The sequence below is a fragment of the Cuculus canorus genome, chromosome 2 (assembly GCF_017976375.1).
Source record: "Cuculus canorus isolate bCucCan1 chromosome 2, bCucCan1.pri, whole genome shotgun sequence".
Lineage (NCBI taxonomy): Eukaryota > Metazoa > Chordata > Aves > Cuculiformes > Cuculidae > Cuculus > Cuculus canorus.
In genome coordinates, this window is record NC_071402.1 from 37,678,414 (window position 1) to 37,700,970 (window position 22,557).

Consider the following 22,557-nt stretch of genomic DNA (forward strand, 5'->3'; position numbering starts at 1 on the left):
CAGAATGAGCTACTTTCTCCCAGGTTGGGCTGCAGAGCTTTTAAAAAGATTTCTTCAAGACCATTTGAAGGACTTTTCCAGTTAAACCACGAAGTATTGTGCTGTCCTGTACAAGCTGGTCATGTTTCCATAGCTCTGACTTTTCAGAAACTGCAAGTAACCTTGTTAGTTTTAGAGCGTGATTCAGAAATAGTAAGGTTGAGATTTTGAACAAGGTTTCAGCTTGGGAAATACTTGACTTATAGAAGCATGAGTGTTACAGCTGCTAGACTGTCCCTGAGGGATTACCAAATATCTAATTTATGTCTCCTGTGTGTCAGTGCCTCAGTCATACAAAAAGGTGTTTTGGTGATGCAAATATTAAATATTTGTCCATCTTTTGCCGTTTTGTGCCTGATGGGTCACCTTTGTATAGTTAAACACTCCCTGTTTCTAGGCAGGTTGATTTCAGTCTTGCATGTAAAACCAACTAAATGTACCTGATATGTGCCACGTTGCCAAGGTTCTGTAAACCTCTCTTGCTGTTTTTCAATAATAAGACAGATATTGTTACCTCGTGGATTATTTCTTCTTGAAAGGCGACCTTAACATCTTTGTTAGACAGAAGACTGGGGCTAGGTTTTCACTGCTTCTACCAGTTCACAGACTGGAACCTAACACCAGCAGGAGATTAAAACTGACGTACATACAGCGTGTGAGATTCTGCACCCACTGTGATCTGTGTTGGAGGAGGGTAGAGATGTGGCGAGTGCAAGGGCAGTTCTTCTCCATGCTCAGTCCTGTGCCTCAGGCAGTGCAAGAGGTAGGGAGCAATGTTACTATCGTCTTAGCCTCCATCCTGTCATTTGGCATCTGTTTTACCGTCCTGCCATCATCTCAAAACTGTGCAAAGAGTTAAACCATATTTATATACTCAGATAAGGATATCCAAATGACATTACAAAAAAAAAACCCATGAAATCTGAGACTGGTTGCCCGAAAGACTTTGCTCTAAACTACAGCTGAGACTAGCGACATCAGCCTGGTGACATACACAAGTGATAGGATCCATCCTAAAGAGTTCACCAGCACATTCTTGGATGTTGTAAATAAATGAAATCTATTTTATGATTACTGCTGAAGTTCCACTTTCCCACATATTCTACCTGCTTCAGACATATGTTGCTCTGAATAAGCTGAACTCTCTACACGATTCCCTTGAATTTTGCTCTAAATGATACTCACCTAGCATTATTTATGGAGTAAATTCCCTGCTTATTCTGCACAAATAAGACATGTCAAGAATAAACAGGCTCTTCGTCAGTGATAAATGGCACTCTACAGGATCGAGGAACATGTATCATTGGGGTTTGTTGATTATTCAGTTGACATACGGTAGTGAGAGTGATTAACGCTGTACTGCTCAAATTCATCAGTGAATAAAAGCGTTACATTACTGTGGTTCATGCTGAAACAAGCTACTAAATCAGACTCTTCCAAGACAGCAAACGTTCACTTTTCTTAAGTACTAAATAAAACTTGCATCTTAGTTAGAGGAAATTGGATTGATGAAGAAATCTGGGCTAATGTTATCTCTGTAATTTTGAAAGGCATTAAGTTTTTAAAGATCCCTAAAATCTATTGAGTTTTGTCACTGATTGTTATCATGAAGGAAGTGAAGCTGTATATATATTTTGAGAAAATATTGTGAAAATTATATTTGTTGAGGACATTCTTTAATCTCCTTTTAAAAATTTAAGAAGTTGATAGAAAAGTAGGGCATGAAGGTGCAGAATACCAATGTCTGTTATTTTTCAAGTACTTTTGTTGGAAAAAAAAGAAATTTGATCTTATCAGGCATTAGAAATATGAAACCAGAAGAATTGTGCAACATGTACATGAAGGGAATAGCCTACTCAATCCTTGTCTTTTTCCACTGTAAAATCAACAGAAGTTTAGCTGGCTGAGCTGAACTGATGGAGCTGCTCTTCAAAGACACCACTTGCAAAAACATTGATGACAATTGACCCATTTCACTTATCTGAAGGCTCAACACTTTTCCTTAATATAGTAAAATATATATTTAGATAGACATAACATTTATTGATTTTTAGTCAATCTTATGACTGGAGCTTGAATGCTTGGAATTGGCAACAATGGGAGATACAGTTGTATTATGAAGGTGCACATATGTGTTCATGCACCCACAAAATCTTTTATATGGACAGCAGTGACGTGATCCACGTAGACTAGGCATCTTATTTGCCATTTACTACAAATTCCAGTTCCTTCAGCAGCCAGTCTGAAAGGGTTGACTGGAAAATGTTTTTCCTTTTAGCTGGCTGTATGCACTGTAAAACCATATTGCAGCTCAGAGTAGGAAGTAGTAATTTTTTTTTTTTTATGGGGTTAGGCCTACTGCCATCAGAACAGTCTAAAGTTAAAAAAAATGGTCTTGCTCTCTGTTTTAGAAAGGCAGGAAATCTACTTTCCAAATGTAAAAGTCTTATGCGTGGGTTGCTTTGGGAGAGCTCGGGAGAGAGACTGGCACTTTCCTAATGTTTTAAAGACAGCATCTGAGAAGGTTACAGAAATTTCTGAAATATATATGTTTTCCTTTCCTTAAGAAATGTAAGAATCTGGTATATTTTACAGACATGCACTTACACACTGCCAATGAAAAACCTCAGAACTAATAAAATCTTTCAGAACCAGATTTTCTGTGGCATGTTGACAAATACTGAATGCAAGAACAAAGCTATGAAAGTTTCATTGGCACACACTTGGGCTGACCTACATATAATTGTTGTGCCTTTTGACAGACGAAGTAACATCCAAAATGAATATGCCATATCAACTGATCAGTTGGTAGAAGGTGTGAGCAATGATCAAAAGCTGGTTATCTCACTACAGCCCTGGCTTGCAAAGGGTAAAGAAGTAATCGCTTTCCTGTAGATTTTTTTCTAGCTCAGAACAACAAACTATTTAAAAAATGTGTAAGTTGCAAACTTACCTTATCCCTATCTTTTCCAAGTAGCTAGCAAAATAAGGAGTATAACAACAGTCTTCAAGCTGTTACGTGGCTGAGATTCATGCTACACAGTGAATAAATCTTTCTAATAAGAGCAATGTATAAGCATGGGACACTTTGCATATGGAAAATGTGGTAGATCCATTTCTGGAGGCTTTTAAGACATCCATCCCTTGGAAGTGGTTTTCCATGCAGCCGATCTTGTTTTATGCAAGCAATGGGGCACGGCATGGACGTAATGAGCTCTGGTGTCCCTGGTCAGACTGTCCTGGCTTGAGATTTGCTGACGCAGCCCAGGATTGCTGATCACAGTGCAGTGCCCACTCAGGGTTTGTGAATCCAGGTGCAGCACTGGGATTCTCCTTGGACCTGTGTGCCTCATCCCCATGCACACTCTGAAACACCACTGGGATATAGCAGCAGTGTTTGAAGTGTAAACAGGGTTTATCAGACACAGGGGAAACCTGAAGACAGGTCTCCCACATCGCAGGAGATTACTCTAATCATCAGAATAGAAAAATAGCTGCCTTTGCTAAGATTTATACAGTTATTCACACCAAACAGCTTGATTAAGGGTTACTACTCCATTATAACCAAGCATTTAGGATGTTAACTCAGTCAGATGAATTTCCTAAGCATTGGCTGATTTGTACTGAACAAAAACTCTGCCCTGAACCTTAGTAGCCATCCTGATAAAGGTGGGATTTTTTAAATGCAAAAATTGAGAAAAGCGTTGGTGTCAATTACTTGAAAATTTCTCATTATTATATTTCTTTTTAAAAAAAGTCTTTGCCCCCTTCATACATCTAATTTTTTAGCTCCTACCCACTTGCTACTATTATATTTCCATCTCTCCAGAAGGCAAGCTGGCAAGGTTTTCCCTTTCTGGTAAATAATAATCACTTCCCAACCTTTCTGACATAGAAAGTAACTCCACATTTGGGATGGAAAGATCCCTGCTTACAAAACTGATAGCTACTTGTTATAGGGAAACAGATTTTTAAATGAAATCTTTGCACCCATCTTTCATATTTTAAGTAGAAGAAAATCCCCAATTAGCAAACTCTCCTGAAGAAAATGAGATTTTGGGGCCATTTTCAGACTCCCTGGTATCTTGTAAGGCTTGCAATTTGTTTAGCTTTTTCTTTAGGATTATCTGGTTTTGATTTATAAATACTTCTGCCTCTCTGCTTATTTCTTTTTACTCCTGCTTTTCCTGCTAGATTTCAGAGATACTATTTAGACCACTATTGGCAAGATAAGATATGGTAGTCCTCTTTTCCAAGTTCTGAATCTTGCCCCCATGCAGTGCTGGCATGTCTGTCTGAGTTGTAAAAAAAAAGAAAATAATCTGCTTCTGTCTCTCTTCTTTAATTGGACATTATCCAGACTTCATCAGGCTCCTAGTTTTGCCCAAATTATGTTTGTCCGGTCCTGCCACCAATAATCTGATCTAAATCATTAGGTAATTTTGCCCACCTATGCTGTTAAAAGAGCCTGGAGTCTGGCTTTGGCTCTGTTCCCACAGAAAATTTCTGTTCCATTCAGTGGCAACTGAATGACCCCATTAGTTCACAAATCAAGGAAGGACTTTAAGGAGTGAGTCTCTTCCTAAATGTCTTGGAGATGTTTGGGAAATAACTGGTGATAATCTTTGTGCTAGGAAGAAAGAAATGTGAGTTAGATTAGAAAAAGTCCACTTAGCACCTAGAACAGCAAAAAATTACTATACAAATGCCAAAGACGCAGCTCTAGCCTGCAATTAATTAATGTACAAAAGAGTTATGACATAAGAAGTTATCTTAGAAATAGCCTGTACAGAAGGACATGATACTGCTGATTCTCTCGTCTGTACAAACACAAGAAAAGGAAGCAAACCCTAGGAAATAGGGAGCTAGTTATTAACTGGTGACCTAATGTCCCACCAGTAGACTGTGACTGCTGCAGGAGGCTGAGAAAGTCTGGGGTGTGCAAGCTCTCTACTGAGGTTAACAGGTAATGTGAGACCCACCAAAGGGCTCTTTCCTTCTTTAGCTGCTCTAAAATGCACGTGAACTACTTTCTGTTGCTAAGCGTAAAAGTTTTCAAAGCTTTATATTTTTTTTCTTTTTTCTTTTTTTTTTTCTCCCTTCGTGACAGACTGAAGAACTCATTGGTGCTGTAATGAAAGGCAGACTGCGTTCCCTGTCATGTCAAGAACGCTGCATCAGGAAAGTCGACATGATTTCATGGCTAATGATTCACTCGCTAATATCAATGTGGGCTGCAGTGAGGATAACCAAGTTGAGCTGTCTTAGATCAAATGATTCAATTAGGCCAGCTGTCCCTATTTGTCATGGCTCAACTCGCTTTCAAATTACCTTTCCAAAGTGTGTACGTGCCTTAGCATAGAACTTAACAGCTCAACTGTTTTACAAAAAGGGGATATTTAGGCCTGATGATAAGGGGGAAGAAAGACGTCCATTTTCACCTGCAGTGAATGTTTTTCTTTAGCATTTACAGCATGTATTCGCCAGGCTAAACTTTAAACATCACAGCTGAGTGTGAATCACTCTCCTGTCTGATGACAGCACTCCTTTTTTGGATTTCTGGACTATCTTTCCGCACGTTAATGAAAATAGAAAAGAAAATCTAACGAGGTGTGCTCCTGCACAGGGACAATTGACACAGAAATGAGTAAATGGTTCATAGAAACCAATGAGTGCATGCATAGTCCTTCAAACATATCCTTTAGGCTTAAACTGAGCTGAAGTCAATAATGGCCAATGATCGTTCACATGATCAAGCAAAGAGCTTTTCTGCAATGCGTTGGTTATCTTGGTTAAGCTATTTAGTTCTTGATACATTACATGCAGGAGAATCATCCTGACATCCCATGGTAGCAGCCCTCGATGCCACAGTGGTGAGCACTCAGCAGAGGCAAACCGGAGCTGGCGGCTGGCAGTGTCAGTGCGCAGACCCGGGGCTGAATAGGCATGGAAATTCAATTACCCTTGGTGGTGGTCCCTGCAGTGCCGGGCGGGGAAGCTTCTCCTGCTGAGGCTGAAGTAGAAAGGAGGCAGCGGCTGCGCTTGCAGAGCTTTCACTGATGGGCATTGATTGATTTTTTTAGTATTGCAAAGGTGATAAATGAGGGGAAGAACTACCTGGATGTACATGAAACATATGAAAGTTATTACAAGCATACCATCACAGCTGTTAATAAAGTCTCACACATTTCCCGTAGTTGGATTTGGCTGGTAATTTGGGCCTCCTCACTTTAAATATTTTAATAAGATTCCAGTCGTGTCTGAAAAATTCTCCCGTGCTATCTATATGGCTTATTTTGCACTATATATATTTGTTTTGCCTAAGCTTTCTCTGGCAATTATACAAAGTTGGAAAATAGCAGTAGTATTTACAAGAAAAATAAGACAGTTTCTCCCTGCTCTGGACTGAATATCCTGTAATTTTCTGATCATACCGTCAAGCAATATACTGTTGGTTTTGAGAAATGCTGTATTAGGGAAGTATTTTCTATTTATCTAAGAGGAACAGTTAAAAATGGAACAGGCGGAATGCTCTTTCTGTAAATCTGTGAAGGTTTGTTTTTTTATTATCCACATCTTTCACTGAAAACAGAAACATCAATTTAAAAAGTATGATTGAAATACTAAAAATTGGAAAATCTTGAGGAACTTTGTTCAGGAGGTGTTCATCTTCTAATGGCTTTTGGTGAAGAGTGATCTGTGAAGTCCTTTGAGCTGATTGGTGGGAGACATTGGGAATGCAATGAATATGTTAATTGGATGGTAATATAGAGAGATGCAATAAATCCTTATTTGAATTGTATGGCCCAGAGCAGCTCTCTGGACCCTTTTATTCAGAGTCATGGTTAGGATTATGGACCACTGAGATTAGTGTCCTCAGGCACAGTTAGGAGTCTACCTGAAGATATCTTTGAAAATGAAGATGTATGGATCTGTCTTATACTCTTTTTTCTTTGTTTTGTTTGGTTTTTTTTTTTTTTTTTCCCAGAAAACTGGTGAAATTTGCCAGCTTTAAACCTATATGACTCAGCAGGATTATGAGAGAGTGGGCAGAATACTGCTGTTCCTCCTACCCTAGGATAGACGTTCTGCTACGGTTTGCTCAGGCTCTAATAGTTCTCTGGTGCAGTCTCACAAATTTTCTCTTCATTATTCCCATTGTTTTTTGGGTTTTTTTTCAGTGTAAGTAGTGATCAGTATGTATTGTCCTCTGGAATCAAGACAATTTCTGACTTTTTGACTCCCACTCAATGCAATCAGCAACATTTCGTAAGGAAAACATGTAAGGCTAATTCTACTTATCCTAGGCTGTTACAATCATGTGGCTAGTTTAATTTTCTTTGCCCCCTGTCTCTCGGTTTCATATCTGCAATGCTTTTCTGCAACAATAACAGAAAGATCAGTACCATGTATTTGCCTCCCTTTCATTTTAAGAAAAACTTAAGGTATCATCATAGGCTAAAATATTTCAGACACACGTTAAGAGCTCTTCTCTGCTGATCTACCCTGGGCTCAGCAGAAAAGCCAGCAGTTCCTCAGGCGAAGTCCACCACCTGGGGGACGTGTACCCTGAGGCAGTTCTCGTGCAGCCATAGAGCTGGCTTGGAAAGTCCACGAAACACTAAGGGTTTAAAATGCCTAAATTGGTCCTTTGCCTCTTGCTTCTTCCAGGTAAGTCTCTGCTCTAGGCAAACTTCCTTTAGCAGTGGACGTGGACTAGATGATCTCCAGATGTCCCTTCCAACCCCAACCATTCTGTGATTCTTTAAGTCCATGTGTGGGTGTAAAAATAACAACCCAGTACATATTGCCTGGCTCATACATACCCATTACTGAAGAGAGTCCAAGATGTAACCATGCCATATTAGTTGAACGTAAAATATTAAGTCTCAAGAAGTAGACTGAAGTTTGCCTGCTGTCTAAATTAATAAACACAGGTAAGCAGATTTACGAGCCTTATGTCTGGTATTTATATTTGTTAATTAATTCAGTTAATCAAAAACGCAATGTGTTTTGCAGCTTATAGTGTCCAGCTTTGACTGCAAAAGACATAGCTGTGGATGAGAAGACTGTAGAGAAGAAAAAAGGAAAGGTTTAGTGTGGCATTTAGTGGAAATACCTTTTTGAAGGCAAGTCGCAAAGGAACCTGAATGCTTACAGTCAGGAAACATGAACTCACCAAGTGGGTGCATTAGGGTTTTCATTAATTTCTGTCTGCTATGTATTCTTCTTTCTTATTCCTATTACACAAATCTTGGCAAAGATGTAGAATCTAAGAAAAATGTCATTTTCCTTCCAGAGATTTTAAAATGCAGAGAGACTACTAAGCAGATTTCTGACTACATTGAAAAATGTGCCCCTCCGAGTTTTGCCTTGAAAAATACCTTTCAGAGTTTGTATTTCAGCCTTCCTCCATTTTCTCTTCCATTTGGCCATAGCTCAGGGGGGGACGTTTACAGTCTACAGTCTCTGCTCACTTGGAATAATGTTTGTTTGCATGAGTAAACCAGCTAAAGTGGCTATCACTGAAGTCATAACTAGAAGATGAAACCGGTTGGGACTATTCCCATGTGAAGTGAGTCAGGTTGCTGCATCAGACCCACGTGTGAATTTTTCTGTGTCCCAAAGGTATTTTTCCCATCTCATTAGAAAAGAAACGTTCTTCTAGAGCACCAAGCAAACAAAGCCTGGGAATTCAAAGTACAGGGGGACATAATGTCCTTTTATTTTTTCCCCTCTCACTTTTCCCTAGTTTTTCCTCCCTGCAGTGTGACTAAAAAGGAAACTCCCTGGTGAATTTTATAATTCTAGGCTTTTATCAGTTCGTTATTATTGTCAATTCTTGCCTAAATATATGGTACATGTAGGTTGTTTTTTTTTTTTTAAATCTCAAGATCCCCCTTGTGTCTGGTTTTATCTTAAAGACAACAAAGGTGTTAATGGTGTCCATCATGCAGTATGTTATCTTAGCTTTCCCTTTTATAACAAAGCAGAGCTGGAGAGTGGAAAACCACAAGAAATAGGAAAACTGTAAAGACATTTAATGTGTAAAAAGGACCAACTAATGTGTGTCAGCTCAGCCAGATGCCCAAGGCTAAATCTCTTGATGTGAGATGGTGATTCAGCTGTCAAGGTGCCTGAGTAGACTTGTGGTCATCATAATGATTGGCTATGGGTTTTTCTTGTGGGTTTTGGGGGTTATTATTTTTTCTATATTTCTTTTTTTTAGAAAGGCAATAAACAAAAAAGGTCAAAGTTATTCAAATGAACTAACAGTCCATTTTGGCGGAAATGCAGCAGGGCTCGTTAATTCAATTCACATCTTTTGTGTCAGTTTTCTAACATACCATACATCTGGAAAAATGCAGTGATTTGCAAAAGACATAACGTGCCTCTTTTCCCAAAAGGTTTTGTTCACAGTATGTAATAAAATATGATACAGTTTTTCACAGAGATAGGATCTGATAATTTGTTTAGATATAATATGAAAGTATCAGTCTGTGACATGGACAACATAGAAAGTAAGCAAATGCTCAAGATTTGTCAGATAACGAAACGGTAAGGTCCAAAACATACTTTCAAGTGAAAATCAGATGCTTCAACAACTATTTTATTTTCCTTAAAAATCAGCTTCTTCAGACAGTGTCGAATATTTTGATGTTGAATGCCATTAACAAGACTATATTTTATTGTGACAGAGTCCTTTCTACTCTAGGCAAAACTTAGCTCCAGTCAGCTGATAACCCAGTTAATGAACACAGAACTCAGGTTTAGAGGTATCCCAAAATATTAACACTTCATAGGAACATAAGCAGTGAATCTGACCGAAGATCTCCATCTAGGTTGAAGTGCTGATGATGCTGTTAACTAATATTGAACATTTGAGGAAAGATGTCTTAATCTGGAAGAGTGATTAAGTCATATTTAACTCAGGTTTATCCTATGTAGGCTTTCCTTCCTAATTCTTCGTCACACTTATTAGTAGTCTTGAAGTCTGTGGTGTTAGCCTTTAATTGTGGAATATTTAATATGTATGTCAGGAGCTTGTGATTCAACCTCCACTCTTTGCTTTTAGCTTGTGCAGGTGCTCTCAGTTTTTAAAAGTGACTGTTTTTTGGAGTATGCTTTCGCAAACTGTCAGCATGCAAATGAAATTTTTGAAAAGCAGGTTTTTCTTTTCTGCTCACAAATTGGAGGGAAATGTGTTTAAGAAGTGGTCAGAACTATGATTTCTGTCGCACCTGTGTCAAGACATTACATTAGGTGTTTATGCAAACATACACCAAAGAAGCCAATAGTAATTGGGGCCAATCTGATTTTAAACCAAACGAACAAGAATCTTTATTCTTTGCAAATAATCCTTGGAGTAAGTGTCTTCACCTCACAGTGAGCTTCTTTGCTTTACAGTCATGCTGGCCCATTTCAGAGTCCTCTAAGTTGTAATTCATATCCAACCTCTATTTCTGAATAGAACCATCATTGTTGGATGACATTAATTTTGCTCAGCTTTAGGTTCCTTGTACAATATAGAAATTAGGGACTAGTTTCTCTGGGTTCCCTATATGTTCAGCAGAGAGAGAAAGAATCTCCCAGAGTGTGATTCAGAGTGGGAGTAGATTAGCTTGGGCTAATTTACACAACCAACTTTCTGCTTGCAGTGAGACAATATGAATACCTCCTCTGCATGCCCTCTGCAGACCTCAGTCTTATTACTAGATGCCAAAAATCCTTTTGAAAACTGAGAAACACCTCCCTCCCCTTGTTCAACTCAAGTGAATCCTGCTTGTATCCTTGAGAATTATGAGTGAAGCCTTCATAGTTTATTACCTGGATAGCTAGACAAGGGCTGAAAACTGGTGTGAATAAAATGAATCAGTTCTGGTGGAGAGTCAGAAAAGCTCATGAGATTTCTCCAGGTGTAGAACTCCTTGCAGGCATCCCACTGCAGAAAAGGCCACCAAGCCTTGAAGGTTATTGCACTGGGGACTATCTGACCAGAATGGGGAGAAGCTGATCTGGGTGTGGATATAATGATTAACAAGTAAAGTATCTTAAACTGGAAGTACAAAGTGTACACAGTTCAGTTTTATATGATTAAATCGATACAATCAGTGTAAATGAGTCACATCAAGTGTGAAGTCCCTGGTCATGTGTGACTTGGCTTATGGCATTGAAAAACTCCTAAAGAAGCAGCAAGTTAATTATCAATTTACTGTATCAATAAGCTTTCAGATAACTAAAGCAGACTGTATCACCTGAAAAAGAAAGTTTGGATAGGTGAGAGGTTAAAAAAAGAGTAGCTTTTCCTTGTGAAAGGTGAAAGTAGGCTGTATGCTGAAGGCCTAAACTGTTCCCTGACTGTTCAGCTGAATTTTAACTCCAGCTTTCAACTATTCAAGAGCCCAAGGCAGCCCGAGCAGCAAATTCTGTGACTGCAAGGGGTTAACAGACAATTTATGTAAAGTCTTAGTATTCTGCAAAATGAAATGTGCATGTGAAATGGAAAAAAAAAGAAAAGATTATATTTGTCAGCTGTGCTACCATATGTTGCTCTGGCGGAAGCACAGCAAAATGGTGACAATTTCTATTTTATTGAATGAGGATCTGTGTTGATTTCCATTATTTGAGAGAGTCTCTGGACAAACAGAGGTATCTTCATTATCACATAAAGCTGTGCTCACCAGTAACCTAGAATATCCGTGGCTACAGGGTGACCTGGGATTGCAGTCTCCTTGAAAGTAAAATATCAGAGAACCAGTTCAATCCATCTGCATATTTTAATGGATTTAGCCCTTGGAGGGCATGAGGGAATAGTCTTGTGAAAAGATAAGTGGCAGATACAGGAAATACAGACAAATTTGAAGCTCTTTAAAATCTGAGGAGAACTTATCTCATCAGCATGATTAAAACAAGTGTGTGTAAAGGCTTTGGTGGTTGCGGACTACTGTCAGCCATCTGGTCATGCTGGGAGGCAGGTCTTCATGGTCTGGGTGCAGAGCCGCACAAACATAACTAAATTTCTCTTGGACATAGGCTGATACATTTGCTTAGCTTTGCTGTGTCATATGGGCTTAGTTGTTGGAGTTTTGCAGGGTGAGGGGTATCTGTGCCATTCCCTTTTCCATGGCATAGAGATGTCCTAGAAGATTCTGCTTTTGTTATTCTAGGATCATGGCTTTCTCTCAAGATTTTTCTCAGATTGCCAGGACCTCAACAAATGAACTGCAGTGAGATGGATGCTAAGTGTTGCCTAGCAGCTGGGACTCTCCTTTACTTCATGTACACCGCGAGTGGACATGTCTCTCTGGGACATATATTGAACGCAGGACACAAGAAAAAAGTTCCATTTGGCACTCAAAATGATGCTTATTTGCTATAAGGACAGCAAAAGTTAAGCTTTTGTTGTCTCACCTCCTTAATGTTACTCAGCATCCCTTGAGTGTCTCTCCTTCGACTGACCACAAATTTTTTATGCTCTCCATGGCAACCTGAAGTGGGACCATAATTGTCTGGATAATGACGCCACAGGGCATTGCAGAACATTTATTTTCCCTTAGCAAACACGCCAGGCTGGTTTCAGCTGCCTGAATGTCTGGTCTGGGAAGGCAGAGAAATGCCTGTCCTAGCATCACGTGCACCAGTGGGGATAGCTTGGTAATGTCTGTGTGGTTCCGTACCACAGAACCCTTTAACCTTCCCTTTAACCCTTTCCAAAGGCACAGCTAGGCAACATCCAGGCAAGGCTGGATTTTGGCTTGCCAGTTCTGGTCTGCCAGAGCAGGTGCTCAGTCCTGAGCATCTCATCCCCACAAACATGTCCTCTGTGTTATATGGCTCAGGCTCCAGGGCCTCCTCCAGGAATGTTTGGAATGTGTCCTCTGGGTGCTGGAGTGCAGCATCCTTGGAGAGAAGTGCACTTTGTATGACATGGGTAAGGTTAGCACCACCTGGTTCTTGGTCAGGCAGAAAAGTACTGTGGTAATTTGTAGATGTGAGGGCTTCTCACCTTCGATAACACCCACGGGAATGAAATTGTTCAAATCATCTCGATTTTCCTGTATGCCCAAACAGAAAAGGTATTTTATTATATCAGCTGAGCATTCACTGCCATAATGACTGGGTTGGTAGCAGAATTATTTGCCAGATACTGACAATCATTTGCTAACAGATACGTTAATAGACCACTTGGTAGGGAGAAGTAAGTTTCTGTTTCTCAGGACCATATATATAGACCTTTTATGACATGATCATCCTTCATTGTTAATAGTAAAATAATTTTTCATTCCAACAGAATCCACACCTCACTACTTGGCCTTCAAATTACCTTTATTGGGACACATTTTGTTTCTGCTGTTCCTTCTTAATATTGTGGGCTTGGAAGAGAATAAATGAGGACAAATCATCCACTGGTAAAGCAAACGATATTTTTTCATTGTTCTTCCTCTACTTTCTTTTATAGTCTTGGTATTTGCTTTCTGTGTGCTTTTGTACATCAAAGCAAAGTTCTAAGTAAGAAGTCCATATTATGCTCAAGCTTTGGAAAAAAGTAACTACTTTGTCCTGAAACCTACACTTCATAAAATCATTAAATTTAGGAGCTGGCAGTATTAGTAACTATTTTTCAGATAACAGTTTCCTGGACCTCTGAAAAAGCTGGCAAGATGGTTTTGGTTTTTTTTTAATAATTCCCTTTAAGCTTACAGAGAAACCTAGAAAAATAACTGATCTTTTACTGATCTAACTGAGCTGATCTGTAAACTAAATATCCTCTTAAGCTGAGTATGTTACCTAGAATATTTTTAGTGTCTAGTTTTTCATTAGGGACGGTGATATACGACTAAGGCCAGCCTACAAACTGTGTCTTGTACAGGTCTCTCCATACATCACTGTGCACAGTCTATTGATTGCAAGTCTGTGTCATAACTGCGGATGAAGAAGCAGAATAAATTAATAATTTATTTAAGATATATATTTTCCTGCAGCTTGACTGTCTTTTACATACATCTCTCCTTCTAAATGTAAACTCATTAAAACTTAAACTTGAAACTATGGCAACATATGTTTAGACAGAACTCCCAGTAATCTATTTAAATAACTTATGATGAGTAAAACTTAAACAACACATCTTTAAAGTAATTCAAAATGCTAAACCAGGGGAAAATATTAGTTCAGTGTCTGAAAAGAAAGTGGAAAAAGCTGCCTACGTTGGAGAGCTATATCCTTTTTTTTTGGAGACTGTACTAGTTTGAATTCACTGTAGTAATTTTTTTTTTAAGTCCTCAAATAGATAAATGGGAACTAAGAAACTACTTGAGAGATGAAAATTTAATAAAAATAATTTTAGGAAATGTTATGTTTTACCCCCTTTTTATATGAATTAAAAATAAGGTTGCAGGTCTAAGAATGGTCAGGTCTCTTGTCTTGAAGGACTTTGTAACTATGGACCATCCAGTCTTTTTATAATAAATTAGTAATTTTGAAATGCAATTTAGCATTGATATTTTTATCCAGCATACTGGAAATAATTTTCTTTAACAACCATAAATCTGCAATATTAATTTTATGCTTTGTTAATTGAATTTTGATATTCTCCCAAAACCAGTGTAGCACAAAAGTAAAGACAAGACACAATCTAGTAAATAAGAAAGGTGAGTTATTATAGCGTTTCATAATAAAACAAAAATAAAGATAATACACTTACAGTAATCAGTATACTTATTTCTCCATGTATAGTATATTGTTCATATATCATAAAATTCAATTTATCATAAAAGCTCTTTTAGAGCATATTTGCATCTAATGGGTACCAAATTGTGAATCAACACATAATAGAAAAGAAAAAAGAGATCGAAGGAGGCAGCTCCCTTTAAAGTTCCCTTATCATGTTTGGAGTGAAGTTTCTGAGTGTCATTATGTTTGTGCTAAAAGCAAAAAATCTTTGGCATTAGTGGGGGAAGTATCTGGTAGCATCTAGTCTACCATTAACAGTGGTACTAGTATCTGGTAGTATCTATCTGGTCCCCTGTTAGTGTGTTATCCCTGTGTACATGCACTTGAGAGAAGATTTTATTGTTCTCATGTCTGTTGTTAACTGGTGAGTTGGAGATCTCTCCACTGGTCCAGAGACTCCAACCCCTATTAGGATCAGTTTGCAGCCAGTCTGAGAGAACATCACAGTTTTTGCTTCAGATGTTTGGAGGGAGGTTGATTGGAAGTGTTCCCCCCAAAAAAATTCCTGAGTTAAAAGATTTTTATTGACATTGCAGAGCAGAATTTTGAAAGTCGGAATTAAAGCTGTCTGGCATACTATGGCACCTTCAAGGACAGGCACAGGTATTAATATGCCGTCTTTTATTGTCTGAATTACTTTTTCCTCCTGGGTTTCATCCGGTGCTTAGGTCAGATCTACTTTCAGTCTTGTTGCAGGAATTAGAAGAGTAAGTGGCATTGTTTGTAAGTAGCATGATGGTATTAATCAAGTATAGACAAGTAATCAAGTATAAATTAATCTGAGAAGAGCTACAAAAAATAGAACTAAATATTGATAAATATGAAGTAATCTATACTGCAAGAAATAATAAGAATTATAATTTGCATATCCAGAATCATATCTTAATGGATTAATGACAATTTCTCTTTGATGTATGATATTGGTATACCACTATAACAAAGGAAATAGAGGCGTGTATAAATAACTGTAAGAGAAAAGAAGGGGAAATATTTTAAAACCACATATAAATATACATCACTTGATGCACCTTACCACAAAGGTAGTGGATAAACCGTATGACTAAAAAGATCTGAGAGACAGATACAAGGTCTTTGGATAGATGAGGAAAATCATTAAATATATGTCAAACTTCTACCTGACAAGAGAAAGGAATCTTGGATTTGCTCAGAGAAGGTGAATAGAAGAAAAAATGTTAGATAGCAGTAATTCATGAATGGTTAAGAGAAGGTGAACCAGACATTCACATTTTCCTTTCTTCATAATAGCAAAAAAAGATATTTAACAAATCTGAAAAGTGATGCATTTAAATGTGGCATAAGTGAATTCTCCGCATCACTCGCAGCTGATCTATGTGCAGGGTATTATGAAAGTGCTGTATATCAGAAAGTGTAAGAATTTAGGATTTTAGATTATTCATGTTTATAGATATGAACAGTCATAGTTACATTAAGCATGTAAGCACTTTTCTGAGAAATAAAACTCTCATACTTTAAGGCATAAACTAGCTCTACCTCCAAATCTGATGGAGTTTAAAAATGAACTCTCCTTAAAATAATATATTTTCACCTTGCTCATTGCAAAGAGCTCTATTCTGATTTCTGAAACTCTTTTGGAGTCCTTTTTCTGGAAACTTCATCAGGTAGATATAATATATATCTACTTGAGACTTGGGTCCTATTCCAGCTATTTAACAGAATCACATCTGGAAAGAGTATTCAAATGTAGGAATTGAGTTGAGGTATGCCATTGCAAAGGCTGACTGAGCCTAAAGAATCACTGATTCCCTCTCAGGCAATCTTCTGCAACTTTATTCTGTGCTTTAGAGATGGCATTTCCTAAGCTTAATATTTCATGTAAAATGAATGGATGAGTTTTCCGGATTGAGTTTTTGTGTGGTGGACCTTAGCAAGGCTGGTGTATGGTTTATTTTTTTTCAAAAGTATTTTGAACTACTGTCAAACCTCTGTGAAGATCTTCCATTCTTGAGCAAAAGAAAGCAAATATTAAATGAGCTTACCGACTTTGCTTTGTATGTGTAGACAAGGCACAGATTTATTACATTTTTCTTTCTGCAATGTGAATGCCACTCTAGCTGGACACCGAGGAACCTGAGGAGATATCCATATGGCATCTCTATGGAAACTGAGGATGGCAGATTCAATGCATCATTGTATTTGATAGTCCAAGTCTTGTAACATTTATTTTTTATCAGGAATTCAGCCTAAGAGGTTGGTTGGTTGCTGTGACTCACTGAGTCAAAATGATAACCTTCTACAAGGGACAACAGTACAAATGAAACATGGGCCAAAAAGGTGCCTGAAGAGATCAGCTCATACAACTGGTTGCTCTGAGGCATGATCCAGTGCAACTTGGCAAACTCATACATATTGCCTGCAAACCTAGAGATGAGACAGCCTTACCTCGGTACCAGTACCTGGGTATTGTAGGGCTGCTAAACGGATTGAGAAGATAGATTCAAATACAAGCTAGTTGGAAACTCTCTAGAGCCTGGGAAACCACCGAAAGACTACCTAGAGGGAGATGTTAGTCTCTAGAGAAAGCTACTGCTGAGACCTTTTAGATCATTAGTTTAGAAAAGGATAAGTAGGCTTTTTTGTTGAAGTTATTTTGGGAAGATTTTCCTTGCATGTATGGAACGTCTTTCCTTCTGTTATAACATGTGTATATAGTTCAACACTTGTTTGTGTAATTCCCTGTACATATTTAGCCTGTAGTGGTTTATGTTAGACTTTAGAATAAACTTGTTTTGTCATTTTCCGCTCACCTTCTGTCTGCTATTTATAACTATACGCAACAGTAATTAAGGAGGGAACAAAACAGCCTAATGCAATTGCCCTTGAAACAGTACTTTGTAATGTAAGGAGGAGTAAGAGAACTCATTCAGTATGTGGGCAAAAATAAAAATTTACTGACAGATTATTTCATCACATTTTCCTACACAGGTGATATTGAACTTCTTCATTACTGTTTAAAAATATAGGAAATAAAAGGATAAAAGCTGACGTGCTGAATAGCCCTCAGTATCAATTTATCACTGTTCCCTACTTGAGCCAAGTACCATTTGACAGTGTTTACCTACAGTGTACAAATAATTTATGGGGAAATGCACTATTATTACATAATGAGAAAAGTATTGCATGTTTCAGATAGTGCCATATTGACAGGAGAAAATCCTACCTGAGAATGTCATGCTTCTGACCTCCCCACAGTGGACCATGCCAAAATCCAAGGAGGGGAGTTCAACAAGAATATGTACATTTCTACTGTAGCAAAGCAATGGGGTCCCTGTTGCACATTGTTCATTGTTTGGGTTTGGTGTTTTTTTTTGGGTAATACCCACATTCACAAGGTGGTTAGGATATGCTGGAGCTGCTATTGCATAAAAATCTGTGCTTAGGGATTATGATAGAAGCAATTTGAATGTCTTTCAAAACCATTCTAATTTTTACCACACCCAGTGTCACAGTACCTGAGTTTTCCCCTAGAGCGTTAAATAACATGAGTAGAATCTGTCACATGTAGTTTGTTCTCCTTGTATAAATGAAAGGTTAGGTCAGAATCTTCTTTAACTTTCATAGTTAGGCATGGTCCTGAAATATAAACTAATATACATATGCCATTTTTTTTGATAGTTTTTGGACTTTATGTTTTGCATCAATCTCCTTTTAAGATTTTTTTTTCCCAGTTCGGTAATTATTACAGTGCTGAATAGGAAACATCTGGCATCCAAAAATTTGTTTTGAATCACGACATTGGATCACATATGTGGTGCCTTGGACAATCAAAACTTCCAAAAACATGAATAATGCAAGATTAATTTCTTTTCTGTATTGAAGCATTGCAAGCATCCCCTTAATGAGTTATTAAAGATTTAAGCTTGTGCATTTTTGGGGCAAGGGATGTTTATATGGAGATTGTGTGTATGTAGTATTCTGGGTTATGAATGCTTGCTTGCAACACAGATAAAACCCAAGGAATTAAGATAATAAATTCTAGGACTTAATCTACCCTTGCAAGACTGTGACCTTTAAGACTGGTACAAGTCTGAAAATAAGTCATCTGTGTAGGCAGGTACCAGGAAGGCGTAGGAAGTTGCTCAGTTTGGTGATTCTTCCTCAGTGTATACTACTTATGGCTTGCCTTTGGAAATCACAATATTTTCTAGTGTCAGGGTCTACTCCATATCAGCTGTCATTATTGGCTAATGATAATATTTGATAATAATGTTGAAATCTTATAGATTTTGACAATCTTTTACTGTTGGCTTTGTTATGGCAACATGACTACTACTCCAGCCAATTGATGTGTGAATGTGCCCAGTAACTTCTCACTTTATCATTCACTCAAGTTCAGACTCTATCTCCTAGTACTAACAGAGCAAGCATTTTGATGGCACACTGAAATCTCTGCAACTGTGATACATTATATTCTTGGAGCCTTGCAGATTGCTAACTGCCTCATCAAATTCTTTAAGAATAGCTTTTGAACACTGTTTTGTAGACAGTTACACCACTTCACTTCATCTTATATCTTTCAACAGATATCTTGTGCCAGTGTGAGCTCGTACTTTCTATATGCCCCGTCTACTTTTGTGATCGCTTTGCAAGGAAAACTTAGGTTTTGCTTTTAGTACTGGGAGGTCAATCTTAATTTTGTATGTGCTTAGAATGATGATAATATATGTAGCTCCAGTGTCTATTTTGAAATTTACTTTGACTGGTTATTTCCATTTTCACAAAGCCAATCTGTTATAGAATCTTGCTTTGATCAACAGACCCAACAAAGACCTCTGTTTTGGTATCAACATCATCCGAGCTTTGCCTTGTTGTGGTGCACTCATGAATATGTTTCCTTTTTATGTGTCTTTGCAACTTGTGCTGAGATTGACACACTTTGGCAAAATTTTATTGGAGATATGAGACAGCCCCCCCCTTACTCTGCATGCTTTTGTGTCTTGTTATGATTGCCTCCATATGGTGAACAAAGAACTTGAAACTCAGCCCAGTAATGTATAGTACTGGCTACCTAAATGTGTTCAGCCTAGTTAGATCAAAACTTATGGAGACTCAGTGATACTGTAGCATTGGAGGTTATTTTAGTCAAAGTAGGAGGTAGCATGCAAGGGAGAGCTGCTGAGATCTCAGGCAATGGTTTAACCGTCTGGCAGGTTCTTTTTCATTTACTGCTGTTGAATGATATTTCTTCAGCACCCTTGGAGAACATGGTTGGTTCTATAGGATTAAATAAGTGGGAGAACACCAGAAATCCAAGGACTTAAGTGGACAGACTAGAGGATGGTTTGGTTAAGCAGAAAGAGGGCTTTGGTTGGGTGTTCATGCTCAGTTTTGATTTCATTTGCACAAACAGGTAAGTCTGTCGTGATAAACTGTTACTTATTACCACTGAATGAATTAATGCTTCTGCCTGGCGTGCACTGGAGGCTGAGCATAAGAAAGAGTTTATAGTATCTTCTCATATTTTGGGAATGTTGAGCCTTTTTCTATTGATAAAACTGATTTTCTGTGCTGAAATAAGCTCATTGCAGTTCAAAAAATACAACTAAATATTTTGTCCAGAGCTCAAGTTTGGTGAAAACTTCAAAAAACTATATGACTAATTATTTTTGATGGAAGAGATGAACTTAAGTTTCAACAGTTTTGGATTACAAATGTTATAGCAGTTTGCTTGGGCCAGAGGGCACAGTCACAAAATTAACAGGAAAATAGCTGTAAAAGAAAGTGAAGTTGCTTAATTAGATTTCATGGTATAACATAACTTATAAGTTATAACTTATAACATAAGCTCAAGGATATGCCTGACCTATTGTGTGGGATGGGATACCAAGCCAAATGAAAAACCTCTGACACTTTCTTACAGGGTAAAAACTGTAGGAGTGAATAATCCTGTTATTGGCAGCATGTGTAATGATGAACAACAGGTACCCATTTATTGACAAGGGAAATTTTTTTTGAAATGTTCACAATTTAAATTTCCCTGTCTACTAACTGAGTTCAATTTAATAGCAATGAGAGAATTTTTTCTTTACATCAGTGAATGCCAGTAGTTTATGCAGAAGTCATTGTGTTGGCACATGGCAAAACCCAACTGCTCTGGTTTTTGTGTTGTTTCTTTATGACCTTTTTCTTCCTATGCTACCTATTTTGTTGAGATAATAAATTCTTAAGGGCAAGGGCCTTATTTTTGTACTGGCTTGTGAAATATTTAGCATGGTTCCTCTGCAGAAATAATGTAGTATAGGTATAAAAATGGGCTAGAGACTTTTCTAACTTTCTTTTTTCTCATTGTAGATTCCTTCAGATCCTCTAAGCAGGATTATATGCCAAGTCCAGTAGAAGTCCTACACCAATAGAGAAGCTGCATGCTCTTCAACAAAACTCAGCTGAACACTTTCTGTAAGACTATATCTCATTAAAGCCCATCTGTTCATCAGTGTTCAACATGTAAAAAAAATATAAATTCTATATTTACCTAATGTAATGAGCTTGTTACTCCTGTAGATTGATGCATTTCAAAGAAAATAAAGAGACACAGATGTAATTTTTGTTCACAGCAGCTTAGTACTCTGGAAAATTTTTTTCTTTGCGTGAGAGCTCTTTTTTTTTTATCAGTAACTTCCTCTTCAAGGACAACTTTTGATAGTATCTGCTGATAGATCAGAATGTTATCTTATCAAATGTTGGAAAATCTAACTTTATTTTGTAATGCTGTATTTTCCCTAATTTTTTCTGATGCTAAACTTGGTATAGGCTGCAGGAATGGTTGGGTATCTTTCATGAGATCTCTCTCTACCGGTTTCCATTGGTATCTTTGGGTATCATGATTCTTGATTGCAAATGTTTGTTCTATTACCCTAAACTCAAATCTTTTAAATTGACCTTTTATAATTGTTGGAAAGATACTCTTCACTTGGTAATGTACAAGCACTGCACAAGTCCCCAGGGATTACAGGTGGCTTTGATGCTTTTTTCTACTGTCACATTCTAAACCAAGAGCAGCTAAACAAAGATTTCATTTAAATATAATACAAGTGATAATCGTTGCCAATTAAATACAGTTATTAAAACATGCTGTCTAAATCCTTCGTACTTATGCTAGACTATGTCACAGAAATGGATACTGATATTCATGAAATGCACTATAGAAATTCAGTTAAATGTATGCCAATAACATATTATATAATAAAAACACCAAAGCAGTAAGAAAGAAACAGCAATTTCTACCTTTTATCCCCATGTGCGTGGCATTAAATCTGTCCTCTGTATTTTGTGCTTCACATGCATAAGTGGAACAGATTTCTTTGCATCTGACCAACACATAAACCGCAGGGAGATATTTTTAATAGGATTCATTGTGATTAGGAGCTGTGGAATAGCCCCATAGTCATAGCAATGTTAGAATGCCACAACTATTTGATAGGAGACATTTCAATCTGTCATCATCTTGTGTGCCCTGACCCCGATAATACACCCCATTCAACCTGAGGCACAAACAGAAATGGTGAGGTAGGGTTTAATTTTTTTTCTTTTAGCACAGCACCAGTCACAGCTTTCATAGTTTCCTGAGAGAAGAAAAAAAAAACATCTTTATTTCCTGTGCTATTCTTACCCTATCCAACAATATTAAAAGATATTTTGTTTCCTGAAACACAATAAACAAGTGAAAGGGACAGAAAAATCATTCCTTAGGTAACCTCAGAACAGAAGAACTTTGTGCATTATGCAGCTCAGGCCATGCCAAAATGCAAT